Below are 21,179 nucleotides of genomic sequence, written 5' to 3'. Positions count from 1 at the left end.
AAAGTCAGCAATTTGGGGGCTTAGAAATGTCCTCACCTCAACATATGTGCTGTTAATAGATAACAGAGGATTATAGTGCATTTTGGGTGTTTTAAAAGGAAAACAAAAAATAAAATAGCAGAGGACAGAGTAAATTTTCACCATGATAGTTAATAAAGTTTCAGTAGAAAACCAGTTGTTAGCAATCCATAAACATGATATTCTTATAATAATATGACATTTAGAAACTACATTTATCATCTTTCTTTTGAGACAGAGTCTCAGTTTGTTGCCCTGGCTGAAGTGCAGTGGTGTGATCTCAGCTCACTGCAACCTCCGTCCCCCGGATTCAAGCGATTCTTGTGTCTCTGCCTCCTGAGTAGCTGGGATTACAGTTGCCCACCACCAAACCCAGCTAATTTTTTTGTATTTTTAGTAGAGACAGGGTTTCATTATGTTGGCCAGGCTGGTTTCAAACTCCTGACCTCAAGTGATCCACTCACCTTGGCCTCCCAAAGTGCTAGGATAACAGACGTGAGCCACCGTACCCGGCCACATTTATCATCTTTTAAAAACGAACGCATTTGTCAGACTAAAGTCTTTCATTGTTCAATATACATTGCAACATATCACTAATACAAAACCACACACAGTGTACTAATTACGTGACATTCACTCATTCAACAAGTCTTTTTTTTAACATTTGTTATATTTGAGGCACTGTGGAGGATCAAAATGAAAGCCTTTGCACAATCTCTGTTTTGTGCAATGTTTTTAGACAAGAAATCCTGAGTATTGATAGATTAGACAAGTGGGGGCAAATTTTTGTATGTCTGAGGAAAAAGTCTCCAAGGCCAAATTTTGGCTAATTAAGGACTGATGAGTTAGAGTACTACCAGGTCACTTGGATCTCATAGTGCTTTCCTATTCTTGTCGTCCAGGAATTTCATTATTCACCAGTACATCCATTCAGGAATGAGTAATTTCAAAGCAACAAAGTATAATTTCTATCAATTAAGTTTCCTTTCCGGTAACCCTTGAGGAAGTATACTTCAGACTACCTTATGTGTGTAAAAATGTGAGGATACTGTAGTGTTAGGATGGCAAAAAAGAGTGAGATGAAGAGTAATTAGCAACTATGCTGCCAAGGTTTTTTATCCCCCTCACTTTCCCAAACATTCTTATGATAAATCCCCATCACCAGAAAATACCTATATATAAACCTTTTCACGTTGAAAGACTTTGGTCCTTGATAAGCACCCCACGTTTGACGACTTAAAAACTTTTCATTGGAGATTTCTCCCTCTCTCTCTTTCTCTGGACAGGGTCTCGCTCTGTTGCCCAAGCTGGAGTGCAGTGGCATGATCACAGCTCACTGCAGCCTCAACTCCCTGGGCTCAAGCAATTCTCCCATCTCAGCCTCCTGAGTTGCTGGGACTACAAGCGCATGCCACCATGTCTGGCTATTTTTTTTTTTTTTAATTTCTAGTAGAGATGAGATCTTTCTATGTTGCCCAGGTGGGTCTTGAACTCCTGAGCTAAGCGATCCTCCCATCTCAGCCTCCCAAAGTGTTGGGATTACAGGCATGAGCTGCAGCACCTGGCTAGAGGCTTTTGTTTCTAACTATAACAAAGAAGCTTGTAGCAGAGTAGCATTCCCATTAATATCAATAATAAGCAAAGGAGCTTATTTATCACCATTGTTATTCAGCCAACACAATTAGATAACAGAAATAAATAAAATCAAAATCGGAAAAAGTAAAGCAAAATTGTCATTTGCTGATGCTATGATTATCTGGAAAACTAAAAAGAATCAAATGAAAAACTGTCAGAAACAATAAAATAATTTTTAACAAGCTGAAAAAAAGACAGGGCTGAACATGGTGGCTCATCCCTGTAATCCCAGCACCTTGGGAAGCCGAGGACAGCAGATCACTTGAGGCTAGGAGTTTGAGACCAGCCTGGCCAACATGGCAAAACCCTGTCTCTATTAAAAATTAAAAAAGGCCAGGCGCGGTGGCTCACGCCTGTAATCCCAGCACTTTCGGAGGCCGAGGCGGGCAGATCACGAGGTCAAGAAATCGAGACCATCCTGGCCAACATGGTGAAACCCTGTCTCTACTAAAAAGACAGAAATTAGCTTGAGCATGGTGGTGCAAACCTGTAGTCCCAGCTACTCGGGAGGCTGAGGGAGGAGAATCATTGGAACCCAGGAGGCGAAGGTTGCAGTGAGCCAAAATCGTGCCACTGCACTCCAGCCTGGTGACAGAGTGAGACTCTGTCTCAAAATAAATAAATAAATAATAAAAATACAAAAATTAGCTGGCCACAGTGGTGCACATGCCTGTAATCCCAGCTACTTGGGAGGCTGAGGCAGGAGAATCGCTTGAACCAGGGAGGCGGAGGTTGCAGTGAGCCGAAATCACGCCATTGCACAGGCTGGTGACGAGTGAGACCCTGTCTCAAAAAAAAAAAAAAAAAGCTGAAAAAAATAAAATACGAAATGTGAAAGATTCGTGTGAAGAAAATTAAAACACTACTGAAGGAAACACAAAAAAGATGTTTCAAATGACGCATATTGTTCTCGTTCAGGAAATTTTAGCAAGACAAAGATGTCAATCTCCCTAAATCAATCTATAAATGTAGTGTAATCCCAATAAAAATACCAAATTATTTGGGAACCAGATAAACTGATTCTAAAGTTCAAACGGAAAACAAATAAGAAAAGCCAGGAACGGTCTTTAAAAATAAGTAAAATGAGATGCATTTCTCTACCAGACAGTAAAATATATTTTATAAGCTAAAACATTGCAAAATGTGGCACTGATAATATATAGAACAATGCCTGACACATTTAATACGTATTTGTTGCATAACTGAGTAGTCATATCAATAGAGTTAAACAAAAAATCCAAATTGGACCAAAATGCTTATTGGAATTTGGCAGATGAAAAAAGTAGGACTTCAAAATTGTGGAGAAAAGATAAATTGTTCTATAAATAGGGTTGGGACAACTGGGTAGCAGTTGGAAAAAAAAGAATTGGAGCTGTATTATTCCATTCTCACACTGCTATAAGGATACTACCTGAAATTGAGTAATATATAAATAAAAGAGGTTTAATTGACTTACGGTTCCGCATGGCTGGAGAGACCTCAGGAAACTTAAAATCATGGAAGAAGGTGAAGGGGAAACAGGGTATGTCTTACACGGAGACAGGAGAGAGAGTGAGCAGGAAAAACTGCCAGTTTTAAAACCATCATATTGTGCCCGGAATTGGTGGGTTCTTGGTCTCACTGACTTCAAGAATGAAGCCAGGACCCTCGCGGTGTGTGTTACAGTTCTTAAAGGCAGCGTGTCTGGAGTTTGTTCCTTCTGCTGTTCGGATGTGTTCGGAGTCTCTTCCTTCTGGTGGGTTCGTGGTCTCGCTGGCTTCAAGAGTGAAGCTGCAGACCTTCGCAGTGAATGTTACAGCTCTTAAGGCAGCGCGTTTGGAGTTGTTCGTTTCTCCCGGTGGGTTCGTGGTCTCGCTGGCTTCACCAGTGAAGCTGCAAACCTTCGAAGTGAGTGTTACAGCTCATAAAGGCAGTGTGGACCCAAAGAGTAAGCAGTAGCAAAATGGATTACAAACAGTGAGAGAACAAAGCTTCCACACCGTGGAAGAGGATCAGAGTGGGTTACCACTGCTGGCTCAGGCAACCTGCTTTTATTCCCTTATCTGGCCCCACCCACATCCTGCTGAGGGTCCATTTTACACAGAGCTGATTGGTCTGTTTTACAGAGAGCTGATTGGTCCTTTTTGACAGGGTGCTGATTGGTGTGTTTATAATCCCTGAGCTAGACACAAAAGTTCTCCACCTCCCCACTAGATTAGCTAGATGCAGAGTGCTGATTGGTGCATTTACAAACCCTGAGCTAGACACAGAGTACCAATTGGTGTATTCACAATCTCTTAGCTAGACATAAAGATTCTCCAAGTCCCCACCAGATCAGCTAGACACAGAGCACTGATTGGTGCATTTACAAACCTTGAACTAGACACAGAGTGCCCATTGGTGTATTAACAATTCCTTAGCTAGACATAAAGGTTCTCCAAGTCCCCACTAGACTCAGGAGCCCAGCTGGCTTCACCCAGCGGGTCCCACACCGGGACCGCAGGTGGAGCTGTCTGCCAGTCCCGCGCCGTGCGCCCACACTCCTCAGCCCTTGGGCGGTCAATGGGAAGGGGCGCTGTGGAGCAGGGGGCGGCGCTCCTGGGGAGGCTCAGGCGGCGCAGGAGCCCACGGCCTTGGGGGTCGGGGGAGACTCAGGCATGGCGGGCTGCAGGTCCCAAGCCCTGCCCCGCGCTGGGAGGCAGCTAAGGCCGCCAAGCAATCCAGCGCAGGGTCGGTGGGCCAGCACTGCTGGGGGACCCGGCACACCCTCCACAGCTGCTGGCTCTGGTGCTAAGCCCCTCACTGCCTGGGGCCGGCAGGGCTGGCCAGCCGCTCCGAGTGCGGGCCGCCAAGCCCACGCCCACCCGGAACTCTAGCTGGCCCGCAAGCGCCATGCGCAGCCCCAGTTCCAACCAGTGCCTCTCCCTCCACGCCTCCCTGCAAGCCGAGGGAGTGGGCTCCCGCCTCAGCCAGCCCAGAGAAGGGCTCCCACGGTGCAGTGGCGGGCTGAAGGGCTCCTCAAGCACGGCCAGAGTGGGCGCCGAGGCCAAGGAGGAACCGAGAGTGAGCGAGGGCTGCAAGGGCTGCCAGCACGCTGTCACCTTTCAATATCTCATGAAAACTCCTTCATTATCACGAGAATTGCATGGGGAAAACTGCCCCCATGATACAGTCACCTCCCACCAGGTCCTTCCCTCAACACATGGGGATTACAATTCAAGATGAGATTTGGGTGGGGACACAGAGCCAAACCATGTCAGGAGCCATGCCTCACACCTCATACAGAATGAATTTCAGATGAATTAAGCACATAAGTGTTAAAAACTGTGAAAGTACTAGAAGAAAACATTGCAGATTAAAAAAAATTACAAAGCCATAAAAAGATTGTTTAATTGAACCACAAGACAATAAACGTTTTCTTCATGCATTATAAACCTAGTTAAGAGAACTGACAAATTGGGTAAAATATTTACTACCCACATCTCAGACAAAGAGCTAAATTCCTTACTAAGTAGAGTTTCTACAAATCAAAAATGAAAAAAAAAGCAAACAAAAGCAATCCTCTAACACACACACACACGTGCATGCAAAAATTTGAACAATTTTTGTTTTTTAAAGAATATGAACAGAAAGCTTACAGAAAATAAAGAGCAATTTGCCAATATCTATTAAAATTACAACTGCAAGCTGAGAGCGGTAGCTCACGCCTGTAATCCCAGAACTTTGGGAGGGCGAGGTGGGTGGATCACCTGAGGTCAGGAGTTCAAGACCAGCCTGACCAACATGGTGAAACCCTGTCTCTACTAAAAATACAAAAATTAGCCTGGTATGGTGGTGCATGCTGGTAGCCTCAGCTACTTGGGAGGCTGAGGCAGGAGAATTGCTTGAACCCAGGAGGTGGATGCTGCAGTAAGCTGAGATTGTGTCACTGCACTCAAGCCTGGGTGACAGAACGAGACTCTGCCTCAAAAATCAATCAATCAATCTGCATAGACCCTTTGAAATGGCAATTCCACCTCTAGGATTTTAATCTACAAATATACTCTCAAATGTATCCGATGACTTATATACAAATTTATCACTGGAACAGCAAAATATTAAAAACAATGTAAATGTTTATCACAAGGAGACTGATTATACAAATTGTGGTATAATCATAGAATGCTACTGGACCAATAAAGGAATAAAGTCTCTCGCAGCCACTCTTCAACTTCTACTCTTCCAGCTTTATTTTTCTCCACAGCTTTTATCACCACCTGGCTTACTATATATATTTCATTGCTTATTCAGTTTTTGTCTGTTTTTCCTGCACCTTTTCTACTAGAATGTCAGTTCCATAAGGCAGAGATTTAGCCTATTTTGTCCTCTGCTGTATCTTCACCACATGAGTGACTGGCACATGGTAGACATTGAGTAAATACTTGTCGAATAAATGAATAAAATAATGAATCAATATGGAAAGATCTTCAAAATCTATTTGAGAGTGAAGAATTCAAGATATATTAATATTCTATTCTCCATGTGAATAATTATATATGAAAAAATTACATACACACCTATGCACACACACATACACACATGCATACACGTATATGCTTGCCTATGTAGAGACTTTTTGGGAGGATGTGCAGGAAGCTGGTCCAGTGATTGTCTCAGGAAGCAGGAGAGCAGAACTGTGTGGCTAGCTATCAGGAATAGGATTTTTTCCACTTTGCCCTTATAGCTTTTGAATATTGTGCCACATACATGCATTATGCATTCAAAAACTTATTTTTTAAATTGCTGATTTAAAGAATGAACTGAGGAAAACTGAAGCTTCTGAAAGAGACAGAAAATTAATAGCCAGAGGTACAGGAGGCAAGTAAGGAGAGTTGAGTATTCCAGGGAGGTAGGAAAGGTCTCCTGCGCCTCTGGCCCTGAAGAATTTAGTCCCATCCTTATGCCTGTGTCTCCTCTAACCCATCTTTGTCCCCACTTCTGACCTTCCAGGGCACCACCTTCCCCATTCCTTGTAGGCACTTTACAGCTTTGTGCGCTTGCATAAATGGTTTCATTTGTCAGAAGCATTTCCCTATCTTGTCTGTTTGAAAAATCTATTTATTCTTGGTGAAGCCATCTCTTTTTTCATTCTGTGCTTCCCACAGTAATTTGTTCATATTTCTGTTTAGAACTGAATATCATTTTGTTTACAAGTCTGTTTTTGTATAGATATTCTTTTATGATCCTGTTTTTATTTACATATGTGTTTACACACCTGCAAGTTCCTTGAAGGTGGAGCTATCATACATTGTTGTATGTCATTGCCCAGAACAGTAACTTGCATAGAGCAAGGCTGGCACACAGTAAGTATGCCCTCAAAATGTTTATTGAGTGAAGGACTGTAATTATTTTCTTCATGTGGTTTACATATTGACTTTAAAATTAGGAGCAATTTTCAATGGAAGATAAAAGGACTAGACCTCTTCTGAGTGGCCTTCAAAAATGTTAGTCATTAGTACACTAAAGTTATAGTAGAACACCCACCAATAAAATTGCCTTGGAAGAATTGAACTTTGAAAAGTTGAAAAAATGGATTTTACAGAGATATGCAAATTCACCTGAAAGAGATCTGGCCAATAAAACATGACCATAACCAGACTAAAATAATTAGCATATACAGAGAATGAATGTGTTCATCATAGCAGCGTTAGTTGGCCTCCTTAGCAAACAGTTGGATGTAAAGGTCCTGGGGAGAGCAATTCTGCTCTATGCACTTTGGCAGGGCTCTCCTTATTTATGGAGATGGATGCCTTAGGCTCTCTTAGCTGAGTCCAGTAAACACTGGAATCCTCTAATCAACCCCTCTTGTTCATTCTTCATATTTACCAAGTAAACTCCAGTTATGCTTTCATTCCCATGTAGGTCTGCCTTCTTGGAGAACACATGCTGATCATAACAACTTTAACAATCCTGTGTTTCTGACCTTCATGTTTTTCATTATAGATCAATGAATTATTTGGCTCTGATGTATCAGGCAAATTGTCAATATTAATGTAACTATGTCCCTGAGCCATCAATAATAGGCTTTTCAAATGGATAAAATCAAAAGTTCTGAAGCTGCAAGACTGAAGGTCAAACACCGGCTATGGTACATATACCAAGGAATACTTCCCCACCACAAACTGCCCTCACATCCCAAGTACAGCCCTAGGAGACAGTGAGCTTGTTTCTGGGGCCACCTCAGGACAGCCATCCTGATTGTATGCCATTTGACAAATATTTATACATAGAGCACCTGCTGTCCTCCAGACACTGTGATGCAAAAAGAGGGAGGAGAAAAAAAGAGACTCTTGAAGGAGCCCAAATTATGTGGTTTGTCTAGATGAGTGATTTTGTCTTTTGCTGATTATGAAGCCCTGAAATTTTGAAGAAATCAAAGCAAATCTTTTAGAGAAAAATGTACAGAAACCGTGGTGTTTGCATTCGGTGTATTTTATTGCCCAGAAAATTGATTCCTTTTATGTATAATCTAAAGATGGGCTCTGGAATCACACAGATGTGCTGAAATATTTGGCTTTATCATGTATTAGCTGTGTAACACAGGACAAGCCACTTAATCTCTCTATGTCTCACTGCTCTGATCAGTCCAAGAAAAGTAATACTAATGCTCCTCTCATAGGACTGTTACAGGGTTAAACATGGATATGGTTTGGATGTTTATCCTCTCTAAATATCATGTTGAAATGTGATTCCCAGTGTTGGAGGTGGAGCCTGGTGGGAGGGGATTGGATCTTGGGGTAGGATCCCTCATGAATGGCTTCACATCTTTCCCTGGTCATAAGTGAGTTCTTGCTCAGTTAAATCATGTGAGATCCAGTTAAGAGTCTGAGACCTCCCCCTTCTCTCTCTTACTTCCACTCTCACCATGTGACATGCTGTATCCCTGTCACCTTCTGCCGTGAGTAAGAGCTCCCTGAGGCCCCCACCAGAAACCCAGCATATGCTGGCACCATGCTTCCTGTACAGCTTGCAAAACCATGAGCCAATGAAACATTTTTTCTTTATAAATTACCCAGCCTCAGGTATTTCTTTATAGCAATGTAAGAATGAACTAATACACTATATATGCAGTGATTAGCATAGTGTCCTGCTTGTAGTAATCAAAAAATTACTGCTATAAATTATTTTATGCAAAATATTATCTTCAGTAATTTAAATTAAATTCAAGTGTGTCAATAAAAGGCAACCTTTACTTTGCTCAATAGTGAATTCCAGTGAAAAAATGCTTCTGATTTGAATCTATGTTTTAGATTAAAATCTAGATGTTACATCATCTGTGTCATCCAGTTGTTTTTTTGTTTGCATGGCAAGAAGTACTGAACACATTGACTCATATAGGTCAAAACTCCAAGACTGAATTGAATTCATATCTCATCATAACCACTGTAAATCAATGGAGCCATCTTTGGTGAGGTACTCATTAAACATGAATCATCTGAGCACAAATAACATTCAAAAGAATTCTGCGGTGTTTCAGGTGTTGAAGACATCTGCTTGCAGAGAAATGAATAAGACTTTCTCAATGGGCTTCAGACAATAGAAAGTCCTTCCTCCATGCTGGGAAGTTTATAACCCATCTCCATTAGGTAGGAACTAAAGAAACGATGGCTGAGCTATAACAGTTGGTTCTTTTAGCAGCCTACATAATGCTCTATGATCTTGAATAAAAAAATTTATCTGAGTCTTATGACCAAAAACATCTATGATGTAACAAAACCATGAAATAACTCCTAAACCGTTCTGATCAGTTACCTCCTTTCCCTCTGCCCCCATGAAGTTCAGTTACATACTTTACCATTTGTTCCTTGGAAAGTCAGTAAACTATGTGCAATAGAGAATAATTTTCTACTGTGATCTTTTTTCTAGACAAAATTTCTTGAAAAGGCTGGGGTCAGGACTGGGCTCTGATAAAGTTGATGACTTTCACAGCAGTAGACAAGACTTCTTTCAGAATTGCTTGCACAGCCCAATTCCTGTTGATGGTGAGAGCAACAAGTCACAATGTATGGAGTGTCTTCAGCAAAGCAGCCAAACCAGGTGTGTTACTGAGACTCTCAGGTGCTCAATCTGTGCCCAGAAAACCAAAACATTCCGTCACAACATCTTCCTTGACAAAGACATGTTCTCACCATTTTGAAAATGGCAGTGGCAGCTGGGCGCAGTGGCTCACGCCTGTAATCCCAGCACTTTGGGAGGCCAAGGCGGGTGGATCACGAGGTCAGGAGTTTGAGACCAACCTGGCAAACATGGCAAAACCCTGCCTCTACTAAAAATATAAAAATTAGCCAGGCGTGGTGGCAGGCACCTGTAATCCCAGCTATTCTGGAGGCTGAGGCAGGAGAATCGCTTGAACCCAGGAGGCCGAGGTTGCAGTGAGCCGAGATCGTGCCATTGCACTCCAGCCTGGGCGACAAGAGCAAGACTCTGTCTAAAAAAAAAAAAAAAAAGAAAGAAAGAAAATGGCAGTGGCTTGTCAAGTTTCCAAAAGGAAATCAGAACAATTGGAATACTTCTTCAGTGGCACCAGTGCACAAATAAAAGGTGACAATCAAGAGCTGGTTACAATGAGAGGCATCGCAGTTTTGCCCAGCTGTATGCCTTTTGAAGTAAAGCAGTTTAGGAGGCAGTTTAGGGATCTGTTTCCAAATATTAGAAGAAAGATCAGTTATTCAAAAAGAGGTTATGCCTTTAAAATTGGCATGGCTTCAGTTTTCTTCTTTTATGCCAAGCCACAAACCAATTCAAATATTTCCAGGGCATGTGGTTTCATTAAATTTTCTCCAATTTTGTGTGGGTTTTTTTTTTTTTTTTTTTTGCTTGTTAGAAAAATACTGACATTTTAAGTTTGCCCCAAGACAATTTGGGACAAGTTTAATTTTGTTAAAGTTGCAGCCTTTTAAAATACAATGTTTTCTTATGAAATGATTATTGTAAGTCCAGGTATTTTCTTTTATTATTTATTTATTTATTATTATTTTTTTGAGACACAGTCTCGCTCTGTCGTCCAGGCTCCAGTGCAGTGGCACGATCTCGGCTCACTGCAACCTCTGCCTCCCGAGTTCAAGCGATTCTCCTGCCTCAGCCTCCCGAGTAGCTGGGACTACAGGCACACGCCACCACGCCCAGCTAATTTTTGCATTTTTAGTAGAGACGGGGTTTTACCACATTGGCCAGGCTGGTCTTGAACTCCTGACCTTGGGTGATCCGCCTGCCTCACCCTCCCAAAGTGCTGGGATTACAGGCGTGAACCACCGCGCCTGGCCAGGTCTTTTCTTTTAAACATTACTTTGAATCCTATATTTCAAACATACAAAAGTACAGAAGATAATATAAGTTTCAAACATACAAAAGTACAAAGATAATATAAGTTTATGTACTCGCCCTATTCAAATTGAACAGATGTTAACATTTTACATTTATCTTAGAGCTTTCTTTTTAAAGAAATAAAACATTATAAACAATAGAAACATTATAGCTCCTATAGCTTTTTCTCTCCATCTGTCCTAAGAAGCAACTAATAAACTGAATTTTGTGTGCTTGTGTTTTTATTACAAAAATATGTATCTGTCAACAATGTACATATTGTTTGCACATTTTAGAAATTTACATGAATGGTATCATACTTTCCATATGCACTTGAAACTAGTTTTTAAACATGTTTCTGAGATGCTATAACATGTTCTATTTTAAAAAACTATATATATCCATTCTAAAACTAAAAGTTGAAAATTCGTGCTACATTTTTTTGTTTTTGAGATGGAGTCTCACTCTTTCACCCAGGCTGGAGTGCAGTGGCATGATCATGGTTCACGGCAACCTCCACCTCCCAGGCTCAAGTGATCCTCCTGCTTCAGCCTCCCAAGTGGCTGGGACTACAGGGGTGAACCACCACTCCTGCCTAATTTTTTATCTTTTTGTAGAGACGGGGTTTTGCCATGATGCCCAGGCTAGTCTTGAACTCGTAGGCTCAAACAATTCTCCCGCTTTGGGCTGCCAAAGTGCTAGGATTACAAGCATGAGCCACTGTGCCTGGCCACAATAAATATTTATGTCCATGTGTCCTTGTGTATATATCAGGATTTCTCTAGGGTAGACATCTAAGTATGCAGTTGCTGAGTTGTTGGAAAATTACATCTTCAGCTTAAGTATTGCCAAAAGTTTTCCAAAATAGTTGGATCAATTTATACTCGGTGCTGAGTTTTTCCTCCATTTGCCCACCATCACTTGGCATTATCAGACATTAACTTTGGATAATACAATAGGTATAAAAGGGTACTTTTTGTTTTATTTTGACATTTTTTGTGTATATTTTCCTGTATTTATCTGCCATTCAGTTTCTTCTCCTATGAATGGACTATTCATATTCTTAAGTCAATTTTTTCTTTTTTTTTAAGAGTCAGGGTCTTACTGTGTCACTCAGGCTGGAGTGCAGTGGTGCAATCATAGCTCATCACTGTAGCCTTCAACTCCCTGGCTCAAGCGATCCTCCTGCCTCAGCCTCCCAAGTAGCTGGAACTACAGGCATGTGCTACACTACCCAACTAATTTTTAAAATTGTTATTTTTGGGAATGGGGTCTTGTTATGTTGCCCAGGCTGGTCTCAAACTCCTGGCCTCAAGCAATTCTCCCTCAGCCACCAGAGTCACTGGGATTACAAGTGTGATTAGACCATTTTTAAAACATGGTTGCTTTTTTCCTCAATAATTTGTTACAGTTCTTTCAATATTCATCATTCTCTTTATATTATATGCCAGGCAAATTTCTACTTTCAACATGTGACTTGTCTTTTCACTTTGTTTGTTGTCAATTTTTTCTTTAAGTCAAGGTCTCGTTGTGTCACCCAGGTGTGAGTGCAGTGGTGTGATCTTGGCTCACTGTACCCTCAAACTCCTAGGCTCAAGCAATCCTCCCAAGAAGCTGGAACTACAGGCGCACATCACCACCTAATTTTTCTCTTTTTTTTTTTTTTTTTGTAGAAACAGGGTCTTGCTATGCTGACCAAGCTGGTCTTGAACTTCTTGGCCTCAACAATTCTCCTACCTCGGCCTCCCAAAGTGTTGGGATTACAGGCGTTAGCCACCACTGCCCTGCCTATTGTCACTTTTAAAAATGTAGTCAGGGCCAGGTGTGGTGGCTCACGCCTGTAATCCAAGCACTTTGGGAGGCTGCAGTGGGTGGGTCACTTGAGGTCAGGAGTTGAAGACCAGCCTGGCCAATATGGTGAAACCATCTCTACTAAAAATACAAAAATTAGCTGGGCGTGGTGGTGCACACCTGTAGTCCCAGCTACTCAGGAGGCTGAGGTATGAGAATCGCTTGAACTCGGGAGATGGAGGTTGCAGTGAGCCAAGATCACACCACTGCACTCCAGCCTGGGTGATAGAGCAAGACTCTGTCTCAAAAAAAAAAAAAAAAGAAAAGAAAAAAGAAAAAAAAGTAGTCAAATTGTTCATTCTTGGCTTTGATGCCTTGACATTTCCCCTTTTTCTGGTATCATAAGGAACTCTTATTTTCTTCTTTGGCTGTATACTTGCAAGGTGGAATATGATCTTTTAGCTTTGTTGAAATCTGATTTTGTTGGCAAGAATCTTTCTGTATTAAAAATGCCGTGGCTTTCGTGTCTCAGTATGTTCAGTGGTTATGTCAAAAGTTAAATAAGGGAGGCTGAGGCAGGAGGATCACTTGAAGCCAGGAGTTTGAGACCAGACTGGGCAGCACAGCTAGACCTTGTCTCCATACATCATCATCATCATCATCATCATCATCATCATCATCATCATCATAAAATAAGCTGGGCATGGTGGTATGCACCTGTGGTCCTAGCTACTTGGGAGGCTGAGGCAGGAGGACTGGTTTAGCCCAGGAGTTTGAGGCTGCAGTGGGCAATGACCATGCTACTGCACTGCAGCCTGGGTGATAGAGCAAAACCCTGTTTCTTTTTCTTTTTTTTTTTTTTAAAAAAAGCAAACTCAAAGGATAAATTTCATTTAATACCCCCAATAATCTGTGAGGTAAATATTTGGCAGAGAAATTAGGTAATTTGCCCAAGGTCATGTAACTTAGAAGTGCCTGAAGTCAATGTGAACTGCTTTGGACCACCATAATCCTACCTGCCTTTGTAGAACCTTCTTTTCTTTGATATTTTCCAACTTAAGCTACGCTTGATGTAAACAAAGGTAGATGCCCATTATTTTAAGGGCAGCATATGTTAAATTCCTAACAACAGACAGATAACATGATATCAAAATTGTATGCTCATTCTCAGCCTCTGTATCTATTAGTAGTCTATTAAGTCATAAACTGACAATAAAAACAACTTTCTTTGTATTCAGACAAATTTAAAACAAATAGGAAGACACTGAAGGGGAAACTAAGCTTTTTTTTCCCCTTACTTGATTTGTAGACCTTTCTAAATCTATCCATAGAACTCAGATTAAGTTGAATGCCTAATGTTTATCGGGAGTTACTGGTGCTGGGAATACAGCTGTGAAGGCAATAGGCAAGATGTCTGTTTCAATACGTTTATATTCTAGAGTGGGAGAGGCTGCGAATAAACATATGAATAATTTCTAGTGGTAACTAGTATTGTAAATACTATAAAATGGCAATACAATAGTGATTGAAGTTTAGGGTGGAGAATTTGGCTTTTTTAGATTGAGTGATCAGGAAAGGCTTTTTTTGGGGAGGTGACAGTTGAACTGAGACCTCAATGATAGGTATAACTAGATCTGGGGGCAAATGTTTCTAAGCAGTGCAGGAGCACCAAGGCAGGAATGAGCTTTGACTATTTTAGGAACAGTCAAAAAGCTGAGTTTAATGAAAAGGGGGCGAGTCATCAGAATCAATGTTAAAGGTGAAAGCAGGAACCAGATCATACAGGGTCTTAAAGGCCAATGAAAGGAATTTGGATTTTAAGTGAAATAGGGACTTATAGAGGGCTGAGAACAAGGGAGTCACATGGTCTGATTACATTTTGAGAAGAACATTCTGGTTGTTGTGAGGATTGAATATATTTTGGAATGGGAGCTGATAGAATGGTGAATTGGATTTATGGGGTAAGGAAGAGATGAATCAAAGAAGTCTTGTAGGTTTTTGCTTGAACAGTTGGATGGATGGTGAGACCAGTTACCAAGATGGGAAAGAAATGAGAGAGAAATAAGGTGGGGGCAGATAGAGAAATGGATGGAAGTTTTTTTTGGTCATGTTCATTTTGAGAAGACACCCACATGAAGATGTTTTGATGGTTAATATGGAATGTCAACTTGACCGGATTGAAGGATGCAAAGTATCGCTCCTTGGTGTGTCTGTGATGGTGCTGCCAAAGGAGATTAACATTTGAGTCAGTGGACTGGGAGAGGCAGGCCGCATCTTGAGCTGGGTGGGCACCATCTACTCAGCTGCTGCTAGAATAAAGCAAGCAGGAGAAGATGGAAGAGCAGACTGCTGGGTCTTCCGGCCTTCATCTCTCTCACGTCCTGGATGCTTCCTGCCCTTGAACATCGGATTCCAAGTTCTTCAGCTTTTGGACTCTTGGAATTATACCAGTGATTTGCCAGGGGCTCTCGAGCCTTTGGCCACAGACTGAAGGCTGCACTGTTGGCTTCCCTACTTTTGAGGTTTTGGGACTCAGACTGTCTTCCTTGCACCTCAGCTTGCAGATGGCCTATTGTGGGACTTCACCTTGTGATCATGTGAGTTAGTACTCCTTAATAAACTCCCCTTCATATATACATCTATCCTATTAGTTCTGTCCCTCTAGGAAACCCTGACTAATACAGATGTCAAATTGGCAAATGGGATATGAGGGTGACTCCTAAAGCCATGGTATTCCATGGAATCACCTAGGGATAAAGTGTTGCATGAGAAGAAAAGAGGGCCAGTGATTAACTACTGAGAGGACTTTAGTTTTCACAGATTAAGCAGATGGGGAGGAGTGGGTAAAGGAGGCTGAGAAGGAGCATCCAATGAAGTTGGAGGACAAAAGAAAACTTTTTTGGTGATTTTTTAAAAAGTTATAAGAAGGATTTTAAAAATGAGGGAGTCCTTTGTGCTGAATAATACAGAAAGGTTAGGTAGGATAAAAAAAGATATGAAGCTTATTGATAATTTTGACAGGAGTGGTGAATAATAAGTGGAGTGGTGAGGACTAATGACCATTTGGAAATTATTATAGAAAGAATGGTAAGGGTGGAAATATCAACAGTGACTAAAGATAACCCTTCCAAAAATTTTGACAGTGAATTATAACATTGACCAGATTAGATTCTGGAGTCAAGGGAAGTTTATTTCTTTAAGGGGGCATAGTAAGTAGATAATGGCCTCCAACAACTTCCAGACTGTAATCACTGGAACTTCTGAATGCCTTAAGGTACACGGCAAAGGGAAATTAAGGTTGAAGATAGAATTATGGTTGCTAGTCACCTGACCTTAAAATAAGGAGATTATCTTGGATTATTCAGGTGGTCCCAATGATCCTTACAAGTAGAACATAGAGGCAAAAGAGAGAATCCTAGAGAGATGTGTCTATGGGAGAAAGGCAGAGAGATGCACCATTATTTGCTTTGAGAGAAGAGGACCACCAGCCAGGAATGTGGGTGGCCTCTAGAGGCTGGAAAGGGCAAGAGCATGGATTGTTCTCAAGAACTTCCACAAGGGAATGCAGCCTTGCCAGCTTCTTGGTTTTAGCCCAGTGGGATCCAGGTAGCACTTCTATCCTACAGAACTGTAAGATGATAAAGGTGGGTTTTTTCTTTTAAAGATGCTAAGTCTGTGGAACTTTGTTACGACAATAAAGAGAAAACTAATACAGAGGGAATTACTAGAGCTCATTTGTATGCTGAAGGGAATGATTTAATAGAGAAGAAACTGATTATGCATGAGAGTATAATTGTAGAAGCAAAACCCTCAAAAGGGGAAAGACACAGGTGGCAGAACAGCCTTTAAGAGGAGCAGATAACGTCATTTAATTAAGGCGGCAGAGAGTAGATCTAGATGCAGAAAGATGGGTAGAGCCGTCTTGGGAAGATAAGCCCTACTCCGAGTGGTGCTGTTTTATAGTCAGTGAGGTGTGAAGGCAAGCTCATCAACTGAGAGTGAGGTTGGTATAAGGAGGTATTGGAGACTTAGAAGACTGATATAAACTAGTCATTTTGGAGTACAGGAAAGCAAGCTTACTAGGATTGCCAGATAGTATGGACTGCCTAGTTAAGACTGTGGACATGCATTAAAGTAGGGTTAGGAAGCATGCCACAGTGTTTTTAACTATCCTTCTTTAGCTGAGCAGGTATACACAGAAGAGGCTAATAATTATAAACTTTAGAACTAAAGCCGAGTAAGGAAGTTAGGACATGGAAAGGAAGGATAATGAAAAATTAGTAGGATCAATAGATCAAAAAATGGTTGGAGTGGGGGTATGAGAGGAAGTGTGCTGAAGAGTTAGGTGGTAGTGGCTGAAAAATTGAATGTTCAGAACTGAGATTTTGAAGATGTACTTACTGATGATGACAAAGTCAAGAGATATCTAGCTGAAGGGGGGTAAAGAGGAAAAATGTTATTTGGAGCGAGGAGGTCAAGTATCTGAGATGCCAGGAGACTGGATAAATTATCTTTGTAGATGTTATCACTAAGAACTGGACATAAAGAGGAGTGGGGAGAAAGAAGGTTAGCTAGGAGTTAAAGTCCTCAGTAAGTAAGAGTGACTTGGAAGTAGGCTGACAACAGGAACAATGAGTTGCTCCTTGTAGAGAGTAGTATAGTCTGATGGCACTAAAGCCAGTCTGTGGGAAATTCTTCCAACCATGAGACATGTAAAATAAGCAGAGAATTAGGTTTTCATTGGCATTTGATATACTTTCCTATCAGGAATAGATATTCTTTCCTATCTGGAATATATGACATAATGCTGAGTATAAAATTATGAATGGCCTATACATTATTTTCCTTTATGAAGTAGATTTTTTTTTGATGTACAATTTACAAGAGTTCTTGTGTTTGTGATGCATAAACTTATATACTTGTACTACAAATAGTGGATACATCTGCATGTAAAGACATGTACTTTATGCATCAATAAGTAATAAAATCAATAATAAAATGCATACAAAATGGCATAGAAATATGTCAAAGTAAATGAATAGGGTTTTTTCCTGGATTTTTGTGATATTTATGGCATTTTTCAATTTGTTAAAATTTGTAATTTAAAAAAATTTCTCACTTATTCTAAATATTTATTTTCTTATGGATTCTTTTTCTTATAGAAAGTCCACCAAATTATGTAAGCTTCAGGCACTATAAAATCTAGGTCTTCCCTGGATAGGCCAAAAATCTGGTCTAAGGTTATCCATAGGCAATTGAAAAGAGAATATTCACTAGCTATATGAAAAATAGTTTTACTATATGGTTAAAAAAACAGTTGCAAAAGAGAACCACATCTATTCTTAATATGGATGTCAGAAAATTTTTTCTAGGTTTTTGATAATAGGAATATATGTAATATAATGGGCCACACCTTCAAAAAAAGCTTATAGAAAATAAAACAAATTTTTAGAACTCTTTCTTATAGTGTCAATCAATATGGGCTTATGATGTAAATCACTGAGGACAGAAATAAGATGTAGACGTCTCTGCTGATCTGGACTTATGGAGTAGATTGCAAAGTATCTAGAAATCTGCAAAACAGATGAATTGGACTTCCTATTAAATATAACAGGTTGAACACACATGTTTATCTTTACTTCCTCAAGTAACTTCACTAAAACCAAAGTAAAATGATAAACCAGTAACAACAAAGAGGATGAACGGTAAGAACAAAATTTTGGAAGATGAAAGATAGAAAGCAGACTTTAGCAGAGCAGAGAAAGGTAAATTCTAACAACCTGCAAGAGACAAATAAGCCAATAAGAAGTAATCTTTTTTTGTCCTGCAGATCCCGAAGAAAGGTTCAGAAATTGGAGGCAGCAGCATATACCTCTGAAACAGAGTGAAGGATGGGAATGAAAACAGAAGGATTAGTTGAAAATCTATACAAGGAACAGTTAGATTCTCAAATCCCTTCTGCAGGACTCAGTAGCAAGGAGGCTATCTCTCCTGATCCTGGCAGAGGACTGGAAGTTTTTACATTGTACAGATGTTGAATTACAAATGCACTGAAATTGGGTACGTCAGATACACTAAGCATAGGGATTAAGTGAAAACCTGCGTATTGAGTAATGAGACTCCTCCAGTCTTCTTTCCCTACTTGGCACCTGAAAAATTTGGCAACTGACAACACAAGCAGAAATAGTTTTACTCAAGGAAAATTATTGGGCCAAAAAAGCTTCATAGATGCCGAATTTGACACACGCCTCCAGAAAACGTCTGGGGCCAAACACCGGCTCCCTAAATGAGGCCCATCAGTCCAACAAGGTCTTCCTTTTCACAGAAGAGCTTTCGATCAGCTTTGCAGTGCTTCAGTCTTAAATATGAATAAACAGCAGACTGATGAGGAAGTGCTCTAACATGAAAGATGAAGATTAAAACAAACAAAAAAATGTAGGCAATTTGCTTAGAGAGCAGAAAAAATGCTCAATATGTATCATAAGAACAAGATGCTACAGAAAAAAATTTAGAGAACAAGAAACAGATATTAGAAATAGTGTCAGAAACAGAAAATTCTATAGAAGAAGTGGCATATAAAGTGAAGGAAATTTCACTAAAAGTAGAATAACATGCCAAGGAAATGAAAAATAAAAGAGAAAAGATAAAAAATTTGTTAGAGAACTTCTAACATTCCAACACCTACTTAACAGCAATTCCAGAAGGCGGGAACAAAGAAAGTAAAAGGAAAGTCTTATAAAAGAAAGAGAATAGGCCAGGCACGGTGGCTCACACCTGTAATCCTGGCATTTTGGGAGGCTGAGGCAGGTGGATCATGAGGTCAGGAGTCCAAGACCAGCCTGACCAACATGGTGAAACTCCATCTCTACTAAAAATACAAAAATTAGCCAGGCGTGTGCGCCTGTAATCCCAGCTACTCAGGAGGCTGAGGCAGGAGAATCGCTTGAACCCGAAAGGTGAAGGTTGCTGTGAGCCTAGATCAGGCCACTGTACTCTGGCCTGGGCGACAGAGCAAGACTCCATGTCAAAGAAAAAGAAAGAGGATAAGAAAATTTCCCAACTGGAGGGCAGACAGCTGATTAAAAGGGTCCATTGACTGCGTAACATAATAATGATAAAAGACCAAATCAGAGCATATCTTCAAGATATTTCAGAGGATCTAAGTAAGAAGATCCAAAAATTTTGAGACAGAAAATACAATACAATCAGAATGCCACTGGTCTTCTAAACAGCAACTCTGGAAACTAGATGATAATAAAGCAATGCCTTCAAAATTATGAAGGAAAATGATTTCTAACCTAGAGTTCTATGCTCCACCAAACTATTAATCAAGTGTGAAGATAAATTTAAAACATTTTCCAATATGCAAGGTCTCTAAGAATGAGTTATACTATCTTCAGAATATACTGAGGATATACTCTGCTAAAATGAAGGGGAGAAATAAAAAAAGAAAAGTATGCAACTCAGGAAACAAGAAGTCGACAGAGAAAATGATTCTCAAGACGTTAGAGGAGCATAATCCCAGGATGACCACAAGCAATGAGCCTTAAAATCAGTCCAGATTAGGCCAGGTGCGGTGGCTCACACCTGTAATCCCAGCACTTTGGGAGGCCAATCAGAAGTTCGAGACCAGTCTGGGCAACATGGTGAAACCCCGTCTCTACTAAAATACAAAAAATTAGTGGGGCGTGGTGGTGTGTGCCTGTATTCCCAGCTACTCTGGAGGCTGACGCAGGAGAATTGCTTGAACCCATGAGGCAGAGGTTGCAGTGAGCCAAGACTGCACCACTGCACTACAGCCTCACCAACAGAGCGAGACTCCATCTCCAAACAAACAAACAAACAAACAAAAATCAATCCATATTAAAGCAGGGGATGGAGGGCTCCAGAAGAGATGTTTCCAAAAAGAGAATAGAACTGATAGCTTACCCAATGTGATTAACTTCATTGAGAGGAGGAAAATTTGAGTATATACTCGTGACTGGTATATAAAAAAATAAGCTGATGATTAAAGAAAAAAAAAGAGGCAAGTTTTAACTGCAGAAAAATGGTAAAGACAAAAGGTATAGTTGTGCAACAAGGAAAAACAGTTGTAAAAAAAAGAAATGCAATCATAGTACACCACATGACTCAGCTATGAACAGTATTTGTATAGTCATAATACTATGGGCGTGTAGGAGTATGAAAAGTATATGTGTGGCTGGGCATGGTGGCTCACGCCTGTAATCCCAGAACTTTGGGAGGCTGAGGGGGTGGATCACGAGGTCAGGAGATCGAGACCATCCTGGCTAACACAGTGAAACCCCGTCTCTACTAAAAATGCAAAAAAAATAAAATAAAATAAAATAAAATTAGCCAGACATTGTGGTGGGCGCCTGTAGTGCCAGCTACTCAGGAGGCTGAGGCAGGAGAAT

This window comes from Pongo abelii, chromosome 10 (assembly GCF_028885655.2).
Source record: "Pongo abelii isolate AG06213 chromosome 10, NHGRI_mPonAbe1-v2.0_pri, whole genome shotgun sequence".
Taxonomy (NCBI): domain Eukaryota; kingdom Metazoa; phylum Chordata; class Mammalia; order Primates; family Hominidae; genus Pongo; species Pongo abelii.
The sequence above is the reverse complement of the archived record's forward strand: the minus strand, read 5'-3'. Positions refer to the sequence as shown.